The 20,111-nt window shown below is 39.4% G+C and overlaps 1 long non-coding RNA gene across 1 annotated transcript in view; it reads left to right on the top strand.

The window, feature by feature from the left end:
• The first annotated feature begins 5,579 nt into the window (after window positions 1-5,579).
• LOC106782887 (uncharacterized) overlaps window positions 5,580-20,111 on the top strand; it is a 138,613-nt gene continuing 124,081 nt past the window's right edge. Inside the window, exon 1 of the long non-coding RNA XR_002806524.2 lies at window positions 5,580-5,740. This is a non-coding gene — a long non-coding RNA (uncharacterized lncRNA). The remainder of the gene's footprint in view (window positions 5,741-20,111) is intronic.

The raw sequence follows: 20,111 nt of genomic DNA, 5'->3' as shown, positions 1-20,111 counted from the left end.
AATCAGTCCAGTCAGTGAGAGATGCTCTGAGAAAAAAAAATTGCCACTGACGGAAACCAAGAATCCACAGAAGTATTATTTAAACAATTTTGAAGGTTTTCTTGATTTAAGAATGTTAAAATTGCTTTGCTATAACATTTTTTGATGTTGATAGTATGAACACGAAAAAGAAATACAATATATAAGAAGTGTTTTTGACCAGCTCCAAGAAGTATGGCTAAAAACATATTCCTCTGTCTCCCATAATTGCTTTAAATTCCTCTGTATTCGTGGCTATTTCTCTTTCCTTCTAATTGTGTTAACTTTCTTTTTTTTCTGAGTTAGGCCAGCTAATGGTTTGTTATTTCAAAGAATCAATTCTTGGGTTTATTTATCACTAATACTCTTATTTTTTTGAATTCTAATATTAACAAATTTTATTTTTCTAATTCATATTGTTTCTTTTTATACTTTGAAAATTTTATTTTGTTGTTATTTTTCTTATATGTTGACCTGAATGCTCAATTTATTTTCATGCTTTCTTACTTAATAATGTGTTTATGATTGTGGACTTAACTCTAAGTTTTAGCTTGTTGCGTATTTTTTTAATATGTAATGTATTTCCTTATTACTTTGTCAATGTTTTGCAATTTTAGTTTTGATCTTTTCTTTGACTCAAGTGTTGGTTCAAAGTAAATTTCTTAATTTTCATAAGATTGATTTCCTTCTTCTTCTGGTCCTTCTCTTCCTCTTCTTTATTTATAGTTTAATATCCCTGGAGGTCACAGTCTGATAATGTGTTCTGTGCTACTTCTAGTTTTCTTTTTGATTTTATTTATGGTCAGAATTTTATAAATGTCTCATGAATTCTTGAAAAGCAGGTGTATTTTTTAAAATTCGGATAGCAAGTTCTACGTATTTGTTATGTTCATCAATTATGTAATTGACACCTAACATTCTTATTTTTTTGTCCAATTGATTTTTCATGGGCTAAAATTGTGATTTAAAGTCTCCTAATCTTATGTTTTAGTCTATTTCCCTTTGCATTTCCTATAGTCCATGTATTATGAATTTAATATAAGTATTTTGTGCATCAAGACTGCTATAATCTCATTGTGGATTGTATTCTTTATCATAAAGTTTTCTGTTTTATTTGACACTTTTTGCTTGAATTTGATCTTGTCTGACTTGACAACACTTATGATAGCATTACAAATGTAATAATTATCAATTAGATGAAAAAGAAAACTGTAGCTTCTTTATTTTTCACATCTGAGCTAATTTTCTTCATAAGCCTTTCACCCTGCTAGGAAGGAAGAAGACTGGGACTTTGCCCGTTAAAGGGATTCCAGTCCCCTTTGGGCTCCTCATGCTCTTTTGGGTAAATGCTCAGGTCTTTTGGATGCCCCTTTCCTGTTCCTGCATCTCCTCCAGATGGCATCTTGGTGTAAGAGGTTGTTTTACATAACATGGCAGGATCTGTCGCCATTCTTTGAATCTCTATTGGTCTCTGTTACAAGGCTTTGTTGGGTAGGACCATTCCTATGTGGGCTTTTGGGGGTGCTGGCATTGGGTTGAGAAATAGTCATATTCTGTGGCTTCTCCTTTTACTGCTACTCCATTTCTGTTGCTCCGTCCACTTGTCTACCTCTTCCGGGCTCCCCACTACGGAACATAGGAACTTCTGGGTCCTTGCACGCCACACACAGACTTTGAGGAGCCACCTACTATCCCAGGTTCATGGGCCCGGCCTCCTCCCTCTGTTGGTCCCTGTTGGCTATTGTTCCACGTCACGTTGGCGAGGCGCCAAGCAGGGAGAAGGGTTTCCCTGGGACTCGAAGCCTTCTGTAGTCATGCTGGGGGAAGAGGGCTACCAGCTCTGATGTCTTCAGCTTCCCTTCATACTTATTGGAGTGTTTTTATAGCGTTATCCCTCTTTATGTCCATTTTAGAACTTTTGACTTTTCTGAGTTGCTTTGTGCTTTAAATGAGAGATAAATCTAAAGCACAGTTTAAAAAGAGAACAATGTAATCTGAACATCTTTTCCTTTAATAAGTAGATTTGCCTCGGTGACCTATAGTGTTGCTCCATCAGCACATCCTGTTGACTTTGTCTTCAGAACCTGTCCCAGCTCCATTTACTTTTGGTCTCCACCTCCACCATCCTAATGTAACCTACCTTCGTTTCCTTTGTTTTGTTTGCGTCTGGATTACCGCAAGAGCCTCCAAATTTATCTCCCTGATTCCAATCTACATAGCAGCCAGAGTGATCATTTAAAACATAAATGAGATCATCTGAGTTTGCAAGACTCAACAAAGGCATCTTTTCGGGCTGGAAATAAAACTCAAATTCTCTACCCGATGCTACATGGGCTGTGTGCTCTAACCGAAGCCTACCTCTGGAGCATCATTTCCTACCCTTTTCTTCCTTGCTGACTACACTCCAGCCAAACCACACTGACGTTCTTTCTGTTCTGGAACTAGACAAGCTCCTTCCTGCCTAAGGCTTGGGGGCTAAGGCTTTGGGGCTAGTTTTCCTTGTCTGTGAAACACTCTTTCTCCATGACTTCTTAAGGCTGGCTCTTTCCTGATCTTAATTTCAGTTGTCACAACCTTAGAGAGGCCTTCTCTGACTGTCCAATCTAAGTTGTCTTCCAGTTGCATTTTATCACCTTCCTCCTTTTCATATTCATCACAGCACATGTTACTACCCAATTAATGTTTTTTTTTACACTCCCCCTTTTTTTATGAGGAAGTTTGGCCCTGAGCTAACATCTATTGCCAATCTTCCTCTTTTTGCTTGAGGAAGATTTGCCCTAAGCTGACATCTGTGCCAATCTTCCTCTATTTTGTATGTGGGTCACCACCACAGCCTGGCCACTGATGAGTGGTGTAGGTCCACACCTGGGAACCAAACCTGGGCCTCTGAAGCAGAGTTTGCTGACCTTAACCACTAGGCCACGGGGCCTGCCCCACTACTGAATTAATCTTACTGATTTATTTGTTTGTTTATGTGTCTCAAGCAGAGTTATGTAAGCTTCATGAGAGTAGAAACATGTCTGTCAGTTATCGCTAATAATAATAATAATAATAAGAGCAAAATAAAATAGTATCTACTACGATTCCTCAGTCTGGTCCTGTTCTAAGCTCTTTGCATGCGTTAGGTCTTTACTCTTCATTGCAACCTCAGGAGGTTGGTACTGTTATTATCCTCATTTTATAGTTGAAAGAACTGAAGAACAGGGAATTTCAGTGACTTATCAAAGGTCCCACTGCTATTCGATGGTAAAAATTGGAACTTGAACCCAGGCAGGGTGGCTTCAGACACTACACTGCTCTGTACCAATCGCAGGAGTTACAGATGCGGATAAGGCAGAGACACTCCTCTTGAATACTCAGGATTGGGAGGATGGGCAAGAAAGAAAATTCACAACAAAGCCTGGTAAGTTTTGTGTTCCAGGCATCCAAGAGGGGCTAGGAAAGCATGTAAGTGAGGCATCTGATTTATATGTAAAAATCTTTCTGTATTAGAATATATCAGAAAAACCTGATTTGTCTTCCTTAGTATATTTGTTGGGCTGTCAACATTTGCCGATTTAGGTATCTAGCATCATTATTGTAGAAACATGGAGTGAGATGAAACTTTTCCAATGGAAAACACACTGAGAAACTGAGGTCTGAGACTGGATTCTTCTTCTGAAATGAGTTCGATATTTGTTTCCTGTTCCTTTACCCTGGCTAGGATAGAAATGATTTCGCAGATCAAAGGTGACGTGAGGGGCCTGGAGGAAGGTGAACCCAACCATCAGGAGAAAACCATTATCTGCCTGCTTTGAAGAAATCATTTTGAAATAATGAGGCATAATTAATGTCAGTGCTTAGGACTATGTGAAAGTTTGCCAAGATAGCCAGTGCAATTCTGAAGGCCAGAAATGGCAGTCTGGTTACAGGTATGCCAAGTGACCATCGCATGCTTCACAGAATTTAGCAGCCAAATGAGATTAACTGTATGCATCAAGTAAGGAATTAGACTGCAATTACAACCAATAATGGTCAGTCTTCATTTTGAGCCAGGAGCCCGTCTAAGGGCCCTGCAGCTTATGAAATCCTCACAGCAAACGTGGTGAGGTAGGTATTATTATTATACTCCATTTACTGAGAGGGAAATTGAGGTCCAGAAAGGTTAAGTAATTTGACTAATATCACACAGGTACAAAGTGTGAATTTGAACCCAACCATAGGGTTATGTAACTAAAACAAGCAAATAGTTAACACCATTGAGTGGCTATGATTTGCACGGCGCTGTGCTAGGCACTTGAATGTGTGTCTCATTTACTCTTCATAACCCATATGAAGTGAGTGTTATATTACAGGTAGAGAAACTGAGACTCAAATAGGATACAAACTTGCAATTCATTGAACTCCTTTAAACTAGCCAGTGGGGCACTGGTCTTTCTTCTCCATAATTGCCTTTATTGCCCCACATTCTTCCCCTCTGGTACTTTTGGCTCATTCTTTGTGCTTTTATGATACACAGCTCAATAATATGCATAGTATAAAACCTGCTAACATTTTCTGAGCCCAGACTATGTGCTGGGCATTGTGCTAAACTGTTTTCCATTAATTACCTCATTTAATCTTTGCAGCAACCAAATGTCACAGATACTATTGTTAGTACCGTTTTATATATGAAGGAACTGAAGTTCAGAGAGATGCTCCTGGCGGCAGTTTGCAGCAGTGTCTGGGGATGCAATTTTCCTACGAGAAAATGGAGCATTTTAAAGCTTCGCTGCATTGCCCTGCATCAAGAATAAGTGAACCAGATTCAGAATTCTTTTAATTTTTGAACATTAAAAAACTTGCAATCCTGTTTTAAAATGTGTGTGTGTTTGTTTTTTTCTGGAATCAGGGTGGTTTGGAATTATATTCTTTGTGGTATGTTTCTTGAAAAGTGAAAAGTTCTCTTGGGCCCTGGTTAATTCTGGATGCTTCCTCTTCCCCTGTCTTTCTGTGGCTCTCTGTTCTGTTCTCAGGACAGTCACCATTAGCTTGCGTCTCCTGAAGGAACAAGTGGAGCGGGGGCAGGGTGTTGGGTCTCTGGGAAACTCATTTGCATACTTCTTGTTACAAAGGCCGACCACATCCCGGGTAAGACAATGTGCTGTCTGATAAACAGCCTGCGTCCCCCAGTGTCTGCCTGGAGCTCAGCCAGCGTGTGGTCCGCCTTTGTCACAAGGTGCTGTTTATTCTGCCTGGAAGTCCAAGGACAGGACAAACCAGCTAAATGAACCTTTTATTTCCTCTATTCTCTGGCAGAAATTCCTTGGGTCAAAAACATTTATTAATATTAGATTCAGGGGGAGGCAATCAGAATTCTCCAAAGAAGCTTCTCTAACACTATGGAAAACCTCTAAGAGGTTTTTATCTTCCTTTCTAGCTCTGAATTCTATGGGGATTGGGCAAACTAAGAAACTTAGAAAATAGAGTGCGAGGGTGATATAAAGATCAAAGTTTGCCAAGATGTTGTGTTGAAAAATATTTATTTCCACATCTGTTTCTACGTGTTCTCTTTCTCTTTTCCTTCTCTCTCCCTACCCAACACACAGACAAAAGGAAATGAAGGCTTAGACAATTAATTAGAGACTGCTGGACGTGTTGTTTAAGAATCTGGATAATTGAGTTCTAATTTCTCCGTTCTCCCTACAATTTGGTAAATTCAAAAAAAAGATTTTGAGATGCAGTCTCATTTATGGCCGTTAAGGTAAGAAATCTCTCTTTATGCTACCCTTTCATTGTTTTTTCTTTTTAACTCCCTTCAAAACAATTCAAGATTTCCTGCTCTGCTTAAGGTATTTTCAAATCTAGATGTGGGACATATTTTAAGATATATTTTAATCACAAATTTTATTGGGGAACGTAGTCACTCGAGGAAGGTGCTCTGTGATACAGAAGTTGTCTTAATATTTTTTATCAGTAATTTCTGTAAGCAGACTTTGTCTTGAGGGAATAGAATATGCAGCTATTTCCTTTCTGCATTTCTAGTGATCTCTTAAATATATCACAGCCGCTCATCTGTGGCTAGTCCCACATGTGTAGGGAAGAGTTTTAGTAAAGTATTGGCTGGAATCCTCCTGGAGGTACTCGTGGAGGATGATGCTCGAGATGCTATTACAGAACCGTTTGAAAAAGACACCAGTCGGCGTTTTGAAGGATTACCGACATTTCTAATAAAGCCTCTGAAGGGATTTCTGGCAGCTGAAGAACAATAATATGATAGAGATTGATTATTTTGAGGTTTAGAAGCTAAATACTTGCACGTGGTGAATATTGAGGTTTGTTGTGAAAATGAAAGTTAGAATTGTATAGAAAACTTTGTGAAGGAGTAGCCTGCGAGCGAGACAATATCAGCTTTGTCTGAGCGATATCACCTTTTGTGGATTAGGAAAGGTCACTAAACCTTAGTGAACGGTTTTTCCTCTGTTTTCATCATACCAGTCCTCAAGATTCATGGTCAGTAGCAATTGGAAGCTGACAAGGACCATAAGCTGACTTCTCTATAGAGGCAGTTGTAAAAAGAGCAACCTCCATAAACACTGTGAGGTACTGAATGAACTCGCTTTTCTGCTTCTTAGCTGTGTGGCTTTGGGCAAGTTACTTAACCTGAGCCTCAACTTCCTCCTCTGTAAAATAGGGTGATAATATCTACCTTGCTGTATTTTGTTGTGAGCATTAGATGTTTATAGTGTAACCATGTCTGGCAAAATAGCCCTCAGCAAATGCTGTTTGTTTCCCTTCCTGTCTTTGCCTCTCTCCTTATTTTGTGCTTGGTGTCTTAATAGGTACTTGAGGTTGGGCATGCCGCTTTACTTCTCTGAGCCTCATTTCTGAAATGAGGAGTTAATGTTCGAGGTTCCTCCTGGTTCTGAAGTTGTGTAGTATCGTGACTTCTGAAAGGAAATATTTGTAGTCAACTATCAGGAGTGTTAATGAACTAAGACATGGTTTTTGAATGCTAAGATGTGCAAATGTAAGATGGTGCGATGATGGTGCCTCCTTTGTCCTGTTTAGTAGCATCTTCATATTGAATTTCACAAAATCTTGGAGTTTGGCCGTTTTCATGCTCTCTTTAGAATTGTTGAGGACTCAAGCCATGGGACGATGAGTTCTCTGTGGTAGAACAGCTGCATATGGTACAGCTGTTTTCCAGTTTCCGGTTTGCTCTGAGGGACCTTCATCATCATGAGGCTAAGGAGATCCTGCAAGGCAGCCAATAGGTTTTTCAGTCTCTGTAATGCTGGTGTCCAGCAGACTGCCTGGCAGATAGTAGGTAGGTTCTCCATCAGCGTTGTCGAATGAATGAATCAAGTTGATATCATTTATTGACCACCTACACAAGCCAGGGGCTGTGCTAGAGTTTTATTACATTACTGTATTTATTGTGATACAAATCAAGTAGTAATTTTCTTCTTACACTTTGGGAAAGTGGATGCAAGAAGGCTGTCCACTGTCACATTTCTTCACTCTGCTTCTCTAGCCCTCCACTTTCCTGTCTCCTCTGGCCCTGGGTACTTTGATGAAATGGATCACGCCATGGCTGCTTCACAATCTCATATTTGAAAGGACTACAGGCGTTTAGAATGCACGTATTTTGCTGTTCAGTGCTACGACCCGATTCTCCTCCGCAGGGAAGTCTGCATCCTGCCGTAGCTATAGCTCAGCTGTTCCTGTAGGATCCTCTGTGTTTTACGTTCACAGCTTCCTCCAGGCGCTGGTGCCGACTCTTGATTATCTAAGGGAGATCACTGAGCATGGTGGTTATTATCTGGCTCCCTGCCTCGGGAGATTTTACCGCTCATTAGCATCTCTACCAGAGGGTGGGCGAGGGAAAGCAAAAAAAGCTGAAACTCAAACCAGTGCATTTTGCTATTTGGTTACAGTTCTGGTAAATGACTGGACCAGAGGAGAAGGAAATTGAAGTTGTAGGGTTTCCATAACCATTTGGCCTGTTTCCCAAAGGTTTCGCTGGCCAGCGTGTTTGAGGATAGGAAGTGGCTAGGGTGTGGTTTCAGACCTGGATCTTGTCTCTCTCATCAGAAAAGATGGGATGAAATCTATAGGTCATTCCTATGTTGAAAAAGTGGTTGACCGGACTTATACATATGATTAGTGCTGGAGCACTACGTGTAGGGTTTGTAGGCCAATAATGTGGTTGTGTACGGTGGAAGTTGGCTTGTTTGTTGTGGTTGTTTTTATCTTAAGTTCTTTGACATTCAGGGCATGGGACAAAAGTGTATAGTTTTGGTTTGGCATTCTATAACTATCCAGCTGAATTAATTTTTTCTCTACTGTTCTTTTATGGGGTAGCTTAAGGTTTAGAGTTTTTTCTTTGTAACAGAATCTAATTCAATTGTGGCATTTTTAAAATTATTTTTTTATATTTGTGCCCAGAGCCTTCTGGGTTATTGGTAAACTTTAAAAAATGCCATAGTGCATGTAAATATATAATTTAAGAACCAGTCATGACTGAGGCCTGTGATATCCTTTGGAAAATTCTTCCTTGGAAGGAATTCTAATGAACAAGATATTTTCTGGTTTCCTTCTTGCTTGCTTTATTAATAATAATGCTGTTAGTTAGATAGAATCTTTTTTCCTTCTACGATTAAACTTTTCCCTATTCTCTTTATCAGTAATCAATTCTATTGCAGTTATTAATAAAAAAAAAGTGTTAAACTTGTGATAACAAACAACTAACATATAGAGATGCGAACAGTGGGATTCTTAAAAGTTGGAATTTTGCGGATGTTCTTTCATAATAAACTCGATGAAAATGAATTACAGGGCAACTTCATTAAACCACAGTTGATTTCTTCAAAAGAATCTTACATTTTAAAGAACATGTTCTTTCACCAGTTAACTAGATTCCTTATTTCCTTATTTTTTTAATAAGGATATTGGATAACTTGCTTGGCTATTCAGAACTATTTTGTTTTTCCTGTCGTTTGAATTCCAGATTAAGACGGTTTAATTCTTTTAAGTAGTCGAAGAGACTAACGTCTGAATGAAACACTCATAGAATTTACTGAATATTTGTAACTGTGCTTTGGACCACGGTGAGCAAGAGTGGTTAGGCTCTGAAATTTTGCTATTCAGAAGATACGGTGATCTGAATCTTCATTCTTGACTATGTCAAGGTCTGGTAGGAAAAAGCTGTTGTGTTTAGGAAAAATGAGCTTGGAGCTCAGTTCTAATATGTAAGATGCATGTCTTACATATACGAACTCTGAGTACATGCACCATAACAGTTGGTTGTCTTTTTTCACTTCTGGCATGGGAATTTATTTGAGAAATTTATTTAATTTATCTGGTGTGGGAATTTATGTTAATAAAATGATACTTACTTACTAAATTATTTACCTTGCTATCCACTGGTGGCTCAAAAATGAACTAAGCTTGTAATATTTCTTGGAGCTATTTTATGCGGTAGCCCTAGAAGCTGAGACCTTCTCAAGTCTTTAAGAAAGTTATAGTTGATACAACAAAGCAACATACAGTGCCAGCATCATCATAATTTCTGGAATTTCTTCCTACAATGCCAAAGAATTTTTTAAAAAGTTTATCTTGTAAAGAATAAAAGTAGTGTCTAAAACATGTATAACAACTATTTATTGATGTTATTGTGAGAAATAATAAAATGCACAGGAACACAAAATATTGACAATGTATGTTTTCTTAGTATTTAGTACATTTGAGCCTGAACTCAGTCTTTAGCACGTGAGCTTTAGTATCTGCCAGGATGAGTATGTTTCTCCTATCAAAAGATTGTCTTCCCCAGGCACCACTTCCTTGGAAAGAGGCTTTGTTGGTGATTGTATATGGCTATTGGTTCAGAGTGTGAGCCACGTTTGATACGCTGTGACGACCATTCTTTTTTTTTTTTTTTGAGGAAGATTGGCCCTGAGCTAACATCTGTTGCCAATCCTCCTCTTTTTGCTTGAAGAAGCTTGCCCCTGAGCTAACACCTGTGCCAATCTTCCTCTGTTTTATATGTGGGAACCCACCATAGCATAACTTGATGAGTGATGTGTATGGCTGTGGCAAGGATCCAAACCCCCGAACTCTGGGCTGCTGAAGTTGAGTGCACAAACTTAACTACTACGCCACTGGGTTGGCCCCTCCAACCCCATTCTTTTAAATGTTTCACTGCCCAACTTTATGTGTATCAGGGTTGGGGAAGGAGGTAGCAGGAACTATCTTCCACAGTGGAGTACTGTTAGTCTTGAGTGAGGAGCTGAAGGAAGTTGTGGAACTCCTAACCTCTTCTCCTGCATCTTCATTCTGCTCATAATGGTTAATATTTGTTTGCTATGGAATATCTTTATAATGACCTTTCATGGCTCTTAATTCAGCTTTTTCCATGTCACCAAGTTCCCAAGGAACAACTTTACTCTGTTGTCTAAAATTTTTAATTTTTAAAGTATATGTAGTAATACTAAGTTAATAGTAAGTGATTTCAGAAAAAATAGGTTAACAGAAATCAGCAGAGATGTTTGCAAAGTATTTTATCTAATTCTAGATTTATAAATCCACACTGTGGGTTCTCAAAGAATATTAAACAACATTGCATAATAATATGTACCTCCATCTAGTTTGGAATGCTAATGGAAGAAACTGATATTTATTGGGTACTTGCTGTGAATTAGATACCTTGCAAAGTCCTTATACACACTAGTGTATTTAATCCCTTTAGGTGGTATTACTAATTTTAAAGATTTTAAAAGGTGTGACCAAGTTTCCCAAGGTCACACAGCTAGGAAGTGGCAAGTCAATGTTTTATGAAAAGGCAAGTTCTTCGGACTACATTGCTTCAGTCTGTTTTTCTAGAATTCCTAGGTCTTAGCTGCTAGTGAAACAGATAATATTTGCCAAATATATAGCATCACATATTTGAGCAAATTCTCCATGGGTGCAATGATAAAGCAGTATTCTACCTAACACAGATGTTTACAGACCCGTTACCATCTGCCTGTCCTCCATCAATGGGCTAATCTGGTCCAGGGATTCTTCCTTCAGGAGACATGCAGTCATGCGCCACATAATGACATTTGAGTCAATGGCAGACCGCATATATGACAGTGCTCCCATAAGATCAGTACCATATAGCCTAGGGGTGTAGTAGGCTACACCATCTAGGTTTGTGTAAGTGCACTCTATGATGTTCGCACAGCAATGAAATTGCTTAATGATTAATTTTTCAGAACTATCCCCATCATTAAGCAACACATGACTGTAAATGTTTTACTGAGTAGATGGTTAGGGTCTGCTCCAAGTGGCTTTTCCCTTGATGCTAGGCAGCAACTTAGGTTTTAAGTCCCAGGATTTGCTTTGTATTAAGGAAGGTCTTAGGTAGAATTTACGTAACACAAAACCAAGGTGAGGTCTCTGAAAGGACTTTACCACCTCCTGCTATCTTTTAACTTGAGCCCATATGGAAAAGTAAACTGTCGACTTGGTGGCATTAAGAAAACTCCTCCTTAAAAGCTTCACCCTTCCTCTTCTAAAGGATTATAGTCAAAGGCCGGTATTAATTTCTGATTAGTCTTAAGCAATAATATATTAAATGGATAAGGAAGAGGTGGGTATATCATGTTAGAACTTGGGCTTGGTCAGCCTCGGGAGCATACCTGAAATCAACTTATCCAGATCTGCAGGAAGGGCTAGAAAAGATCTTTGGTGTTGAGAGAGGAAATTTTCAGTTGAAATTACCTCCTGGAGAGTCTGAAGTCACATTATCAGCGTCTTATTTGCTTTTTCTTTTCTAGTTATGTAAGACATTTATATTTGTTATAAGAAAGTTAGCAAATATAGATGGACAAAAAGAAAAAAAACACCATAAAAGGGAAAATTACCCCAAAGAAAAACATCTTATTTCTCATCTTGAGTTAATATCTTTTAAACAAAACATTATATACTCTTTCATTGCTGTAGTGAATGTTTCTTACAACACTGATCAATTAACATACTGTGTTATAGTTTCTGTCACTACACTGTAAATTTACAGACAGTAAATTTACATCATAAGCTTGGCCTGATGTTTTCAAAGAAATTCCTTTTTATTAAACAAATTTTAAACAATACATAACAACTGTCTTTCTCTGACTTAGAATTACAAATCCCAGATGCAAGCATAGCTTTTTAAAAGTCACAAAAACAATCTTTAAGTAAACAAAATGAAGTGGGTCACAAGTAAGCGGTTCCATGAGTCTATGGCTTGATGTGCAACAGGGATGAGAGAGACATTGCTAAAAATCAAGATGCTCTGAAAGAAATGGGCAAAAGGGAGTCTTCTCTACTGTTGGGGCCCTTGACAGAGTGCCAGTGTTGGAAAATGAGTTAACTTTTGCTGCCGTCAGAACCATTCCAGGAGCCTGAGAAACTGGAGTCCGTGTTCCAGGCAACCACCTTCGATGCATTTGATCAGGAAGCTGAAACAGTAAGTCGGAGAGCTGGCTGGCCACGGGAGGAAGAAGCTGCCAGCAGGCATTTCCTCTGGTCTAAACCATCACCCTTTCCTCCTCTTGGCCACATTTGGATGAGGATGTTAGTGGGTAAATGGCATGATCTCTTTTGGGGACTGACTCAATCTGGAGAGAGGCCTGCTCTCTCAGGGCCTCTTCCCTCCTACTAGCCAGTGGGGGAAATTTACTGGCCTCAACTCCTCAATTGATCTCTTACAAAGGACAGGGCCGTGGGCTGGATTGGGGATATCTAATCTCACCAAATAGACATCACAATTTGAGACTGAGTAAATGCACATGAAATGGTATATTAACTAAAATTAAAATGCAGACTGAGGGACCTGGGTAACATGACAACTTATATTCGTTTAATGCATTATAAGTTAGTATCATTATTACTATTATTATCTCCATTTTACAGCCAAGGAAATTGAGGCAAGCAGAGAATGAATCTTTCCCCAAATCACATGAAAATGATGTCTAAGTTTCCTTGTAGCTCAATATTAAATGTTGAATGATCTACATCTTCTTTCCTATAAATCCAAATAATGCTATTTCCTGCCTTTCTCTCTTCCAAGCGCTGTTTCTACTTCCACACTCTCTGTCTCTCCATAGTCCTCTGAAGAAGCCGTGGATGTTAGGATCTGGGCCCCTTTGGTTATGCCTTCTCCCTTCTCAATCTCTCTCCTCTCTATTTGCTTAAATTCTATCTGTTTTCTCAGGATGACCTCAGGTCCCACTCTTTTGCCAAGCCTTCCCTGGTCTGTCCAGCCCACAGAGATCTCTGTTTCCCAAAAAGCTCCTCTGGCATTTCTTAGCTATAATACTTCTTTAGGGCTTACCGAATGCCTAGCAGTGGTTCTTAAACCCCAGTCTAGACTGTAAGTTCCTACAGGGCAGAACAGCCTTGCATATAGCAAATTTCAGTGAGCACTGGTACTTTATCTCATGCTTCATTATGTACTTTTCTTCCTGTATAAATATACTTAGAGAACTATAATCTGTAACCTCTAAAAGGAATGGCCATACGATCAACATCATTATTCATATTGACATAGTCCATGCGAGAAGCAATCAGAGGACATGCTAAATTGAGAACTTGAAGCCTAAGAAATATTTATCCCAGCTTAATTTTATTTAGTATTTCTATAATAACTGAAAAGGATTTATGAATTCAATGTCATATACCAAGCTTTCTAACTCCTGTACACTTTATTTTGTGCCATGTGCTTAAGTGCTGGTAAACTGAAATCACAGACCAGAAAACTAAGGAGATACACTGTTCTATTTCCTCAAAGTCAGGCTTCTCCCCTGCAGTTGAGCTCCTATTGAATGCTAACTCACGTCCGTTTCATCAAAGCCTTCTTCAATCCTTTTTTAGAGTCAAAATAAAGATCTGGATAAAACCCAACTATCTGCAACTTAATCCTGTTGATTTCAAAACCCTTAGCACAAAAGGAAAATAAGGCCCAGTAACTTTAAGGCACATGCATTCTGCATAAGTTTTCTCCAAAGATACAGGGTCCCAGGTCTTAAAGGACTTAAGCCTGAAGTTTGCAACTTTGATAATAAAGGATGTTTTGTGTTTCAACAGCATCTGATGTTTAAAGATTAATCTGTCTCTAAATCCATCTTGAAGAGAGCCCAGATGTGGTAAACAGACATGATTAGACCCACTTTAGGGGAAGGACTGGAATTTTGCCTTAAATGGTACCCTTCAGAGACCAGAATCTCCAGTTTGACAATGTACATGGATAAAAATAAATGAATAATTTCTGACTCTCCATTTCCCTTTGGTCTGTGAAGACAGCCAATATTAGCTAATTGCCAGCAGGCAAATGATTAACGGATGCTGTGAAGATTTGAATGAACTGATGGAGGGCAGCAAGAGGGAGGAACGAAACCGGAAGAGACAGGACAGATAGAGGATATTTTTCTGAAGAATACATCGTTGATTATTTTTTTTGGCTTTCCTCCTTCAAACATTCCAGTTCACAGGGTGATCATAATCCCAGCCGTTTATATTTACATAATGCTTTACCACTTGCTTTCACAGATTTTATTCCCACTTGATCAGAGGATGTCTGCTTTGTGCTGCATACCTAATCTCGAAATAAATCATTTTATATATGAGGATTTAAACAAGTCTTTTGGATAAAAATTCATTACATATTTATGAGCACTGTTTTCAAGAATTGCTTTGAAAGAACTATTGACGTTGCTTTGTATTAGAGAGCTGAGCTTAATCTCATCTGATTCATCCTTGGTTTTATTTTCCAGAGGTTCCAAATCATGTTTGTAAATCCCCGAGGGCCCATTTCCTCCTTGTAAAAGGGAAAACGTTTAGGTACGAGTCAGGAACTCACACACATTCTCCCACTAGTCTCAGGATATTGGGAAAACCAATTTTCTGAAATTAAAATGGCAGTCCCTTTTGTGAAGCAATAATATTAATGATGGTAATGATAACAATAAAATGTTGGGGCTCTAATTCAGTACAGCAGGAGAGAGGAGATTGTAGTCTGTTAAAAGAAAGTCCTTTGATGTCTGCTGTGGGGAGGGATCCCAGAAATGGTTATTATTCACTTTTAAAATGCATAAAAACGGCTGTGTCCCTGATTTATTTTATTTATTTATAGGTTGTTTATAAAGCTTGTTACCATTAAACCAGTTGCTTCCTGCATAATCAAATCCTGTACAAACTAGGAGAAAACAAAAGACAATTGCATGTAACTGAAATTATCTTTTGAGCTCCTGGGAAGAGAAAGGAAAAATAGAATAAACATTGTTTAGTGATTGCTACAGTTTAACTCCCATCAAAGATTATGCTTTTTTGAATTAAAAATAAAATTACTAGGGGAAGACATTCTTTTCCTTTTTAAAAAAACAAGTGGGAAAAAAAAATGAAAGCAAGGGCAGCTTTGCAAGGCTACTGGTGCCTGAGTAGAATTGCTAACTGGTTCCTTCTCTCGGTGCTGGGCTGTCTGTATTCACTGTATCACAAGCTTGAAGCCAGACCTCATTTGACTGAGCCAAAAAATGGTCCTTTTGTTGCTGTTTTTTTCCCTAGTGTCATCTCTCATGGTTGCCTGGGCAACCAGTGTGTATCCTTTCAGCATAGGTTACTGGGCCCCAGGAAGGAAGTGCTCCAGCACTGGCCTGCTATTTTTATAGAACCGTTACATAATACAATCTATTAAAGCTTCCTCTTGGTGTTTTATTGCACAAAGGGGAAATTAAGTTTGATGACTCCTAAATGTTGGATGGAGGATGTCAGGTGACTCGGATTGTTTGGCTCAGGCCACAGAGCAACAATATTCCTATATGCGATTCAAGGAGAACTGATATATAATCACATCCTTGGCAGTGTTCGCCGGCCTGCGGATCGTTGGAGGAAACTGAGCTCTCAGCTGCTCAAGGGTGCAAGTTTTGTCGAACTGCACAATGCTCCCTCTCTGGTAGGATGGCAGCAGACAATGAAACACTATTCACAGTTAAGGGCAAAGAGACTTTTAAAGGTGTAGCACATATGCTTTTAATAGGCGGGATGATTGCTGGAGAAGAGGATTGGATTGAAAGGCAGAGGACCAGGATGCTCTTCCCAGGACCGCCACTGAAGCATTGCATGAATGCTGTGCAGACTGCTCTCCCACCGTCGTCAGCTTTGCCTCTGGGTAACTGAAGTGGTCCCAGACTGGGGGGCATGAGGAAAGGGAGGACAGAACAGCTAAACGTCTTTTTAGTGGCAACCCAAGGCCACAGAATCTATTTGTACTTGCAGCACGACTTCGGGGATTCTCCACTTGTCACAGGAACCAATAGGGAATGCCGGATCTTAGCTCCTTTTAGTCCTGCCTTACTTACTGGTTGCAGTTTGCCACCAGTCTGAGTTAAAGAAGTGGGATCAGAAGCTCTGTGCTGGAGCAGAAATGAACCCTTTACCTCCAGGGGAGATTTATGGGCACGAGTGACCTGAGATTGGAGTTCCCTGGCCTAGGGAGGATCTGAGCTGGCCACTCTCTCCTGTCTCTTCACACTCTCCCTCTGCTATTTTATTCACTCCCATCTCTTCAAGTAACCCTTGAGGCCTCCGACTCTCAAATCTGTGTCTCCAGCTTGCTTTTCTTCTAGACTCGTCCATCCTGTATTCCCAGCTGCTTGCTGGAGAACTTTTTCAAGATGTCTCACTTTATCTTAAGCTCAACATATCCAATACGAAACACAATTCTTTTGTTTCTGTGACTATGACTCTTGCTGACTCTCTGGTTTCTATGAATAGCCGAATTTAGAGAACGCCAAATGCTGCTGATCATCTGGGCCAGTCTTTCCATTTTATAGGTGAAGAAGATGAGGCTGAAGCTTGAGAGCAGAGGGAAGAACTGTTTGTAATGGAGCTCTACTCCGTTCCACCCAGCTTGATGTCTCTAGGAATTTTGAGCCCTTCCTCACCCAGTCTTATCAGTCCTTCTTTCATGAACTCATAATCAAGCCTTTCTTTCCCATTGCCACTCATACCACAATCACTGAGGTCCCTATTTATGTCAAACCTAGAGTATTTTCGTTTCCTAATTGGTTGCTGCCTTCAGCCTCTACCCCTTGAATCAATTTTACCTCTGGAATAATCTTACAACTTTGTCATGTTACTTTATTACGCAAACATTTTTGATTGTTTATAATATATTCAAGTCTGAATTTAACTTTCCATAATCTGACCCTCCCACCCCCAGCTTGTCTTCTAGCTTTATCATCCATTCCACTCAGCGGCCCTCTGTTTGGCAAGGTTTGTTTTATCTGTCGTTCCCTTTTCACAGGTCAGGGATTCATTGACTGTTTTCCTTTTTGAATCCTATTGCTTCAGACAGGATGATTTCTGATGAAATGTTTCCAATCTTTACTCTCTAGGATTTTCAGAAAGTGGTATGGAGCTGATAGAACAGCAATGAACATTTCATGCAAATCTTTAGTCACTCTTTCAGAACGTTTCATTGAGTATTTACATTATGCTCTAGCAGTAACCAAGAAAGATGTGGCCGCTGCTGTGTTGGAGCTTATTAAGTGCAGAAGGCATGACATAAAAATTACATAGCCATTAATATATGGTTACACAAAGAACTAATTTTAAGGGCTATGAAACACAAGTGAGAGTACATGAGAGCAAATAATGGTGGGGAGTGGAGGTGAGGGTGGGGGTAGGATGGGATAAACAGGGACTGGGAATTCAGAGAAGAATTTCCTGAGGAAGTGACATTTACACCCAAACAAGAAAAACCAGATAGGCTGGAGAAGCAAAGGGAATGAGTAAGACAGGTCTGTCTAGGCTGAGGGAACAGGGTGGTGAAACCCGGAGAAGGCAAGGATCTGGAAGTTTTGCAGCAGCGGAGAGAAGGCTGGCGTGCTGGTTGTATATACCGGGTTTGTATAGCAAAAGTTGAAAGAGTCCCCCCAAAGCACACCATCTCCATGTTGGCTTTACCGTCTATAATAAGTCAGATTCTTTTGTTTTTAAGGGAACACTTCTATTTGGTAAAATTCCTACTCAGAGAAGTATACAAATAATTATGTATCACTAACAGTGTTTACTTTCTTTGTTTTAAAGATAGAATGATTTAGAGGACTGGGGATTGGTTTTGACCTTTCCTCAAACCACTGACTTCGGCAGTAAAGTTGAATTTATTATGATTTCTTATCCTAGGAATTTGACCTTATTTTCCCTGTGGGAAGATGTTTTCTTAAAAGTGTAAACTCAATCTCAGTAAATGGCTGGTTCACTCTGGAGTGGTAGACTAAGGGAGCTTCTAATTGTTTAACTTATATTCATTAAAACGAGAAAACATGGCCTCTTAGATAAGGGATTAAAGTAGTCTTTTATTTCCATAAATTCAATTGAGTAATGGAAGAAAGTGTAAGATATGTGAAAGATATGGGCTTAAAACTTGGAGATATAGTTTAAATTCTTTTTCTTAAAAACTTTGACCTAAAAAAGCTACTCTATGTAGAAGGGGAAAATATTAGAGCTAGAATGATGTACGTGACTTGGTTCTGTTAATGTCAACAGGAAGGATGGAGAACATTTTTATTTTCTCTTTCCCTTTGGCAAGCTCTCAGCCCAGCTTCCTATGGGTGGAAATGGGCAATAAATAGCAGGGTATCCAGTGACCTCTTTCTAGGCCTCCTGGTTACTAGCATTGGCAAGAACATCACTCCCCTTTTCTTTCTTCTTATTTTTAGAGTGTTGATTTTTTTCTTTCTTAGGGTTGAGGGTAAGGCAAGGGCCTGTCATTATCAGGGAGTGAGGTGAACCACAGAGACTGGTTTCCCAAGAATCTGCACCCCCCTGCCAACCTGGTGGGTCAGAGTCATCATCCTTCGTACCGCGGGTGGTTTTCCTGTGAAAGTGAGACTTCCTTTAAATTAACATGAACACACACGCAGGAGCGGTGGGCGTGCCGCCTCCCCCCACCTCGTCTGATAACTTGAGAAAATATACCTCTAGTCCTTATTCTCTTCTACGAATGGTTCCCTCTGAGTTGAACTGCAAGTAAAGTGCTAAGTAATTTCTGAAGATGAGAAGTCATTACATTTTTTTTGTCATATTTTGTGGCAAGCCACCAAATACTTCTCTGTGGCTTTGACTAAGGGCAGGATTTCCCCTTCTATTAGTGAGCAGAAAAAGTAATCCATAGTTTTAGAAAGGATTTGGAATTCCTGAAAGAGAAATTGTTGCAACATTGGAGGTTTGGGCCAGACTAAGTTATTTGGGGGGCAAACAGGGGAGAAACAACAAGGACAGCAATAGTTTTCTAGTTGATGCCAATCTACCTTCATATGCTTTAGGTGTAATCAGTGTATCAGTGAGCTGCTATAAGGAAATAACAATATGGTAGAGTTAAAATTCTTTGTTCTCATTGGGAGAAAAGAGAACTTTACCTTTGGGGGGACCACTTCTGCATTGGGGGAAGCCACTTTTTCCTTGGGCAAACTAAATAGAATCCACTCATCCATTTCTTTTCAAATTAAAACGCAAAGGTCCTTTTTCAATGACCTTGGATTCTGTAACTAAGTGTGCACCTATTGGGTCTGGGCACTTGAGCTCGATTATTCCAGTCTCCTGGTTGGAGGGCCATTGCTCCCTCAATTGTGTCTTCTAGCTGTTGTTTCAGTCTTATGAGCTGTTTGAGCATCATTTGAGGAACTGTAGTAGAGAGCTGTGTCTGGCATTACCTTTTAAAATACCATTATCATTTGAGTCCTCGTGCTTTAAAAATGTTTGCTTTCTCATAAAAGCAATTGTAAAGTTGCACCACTGAATTCATATGGTTGTTTGGGACAGGGCACTCGTCCTTCCTAACAAAGTCCCGGTTTTATTTCATTTGTGGTTGCCTCACTCCTGACGTTACGTACGTCCTCTCTGGCTGCTGCTTTGTAGGTTGCTTGTTAAGACAAATGAGAATAATAAAATTTTGTAGAATTTTTGCTTTATTGTCTGTTGGTGACATTAATAGTTATCTGATCTTAATAACAAATTCTAAGACAAGCAACTAACTTTCCAAAGCCTCACACTTTTACCAACCCCTTTCAGTTTTACAAACATGATTCTCAGTGCCTTTGGGCATCAGC

The sequence above is a fragment of the Equus caballus genome, chromosome 2 (assembly GCF_041296265.1).
Source record: "Equus caballus isolate H_3958 breed thoroughbred chromosome 2, TB-T2T, whole genome shotgun sequence".
Lineage (NCBI taxonomy): Eukaryota > Metazoa > Chordata > Mammalia > Perissodactyla > Equidae > Equus > Equus caballus.
This window is presented reverse-complemented; position numbering and strand designations above follow the sequence as displayed.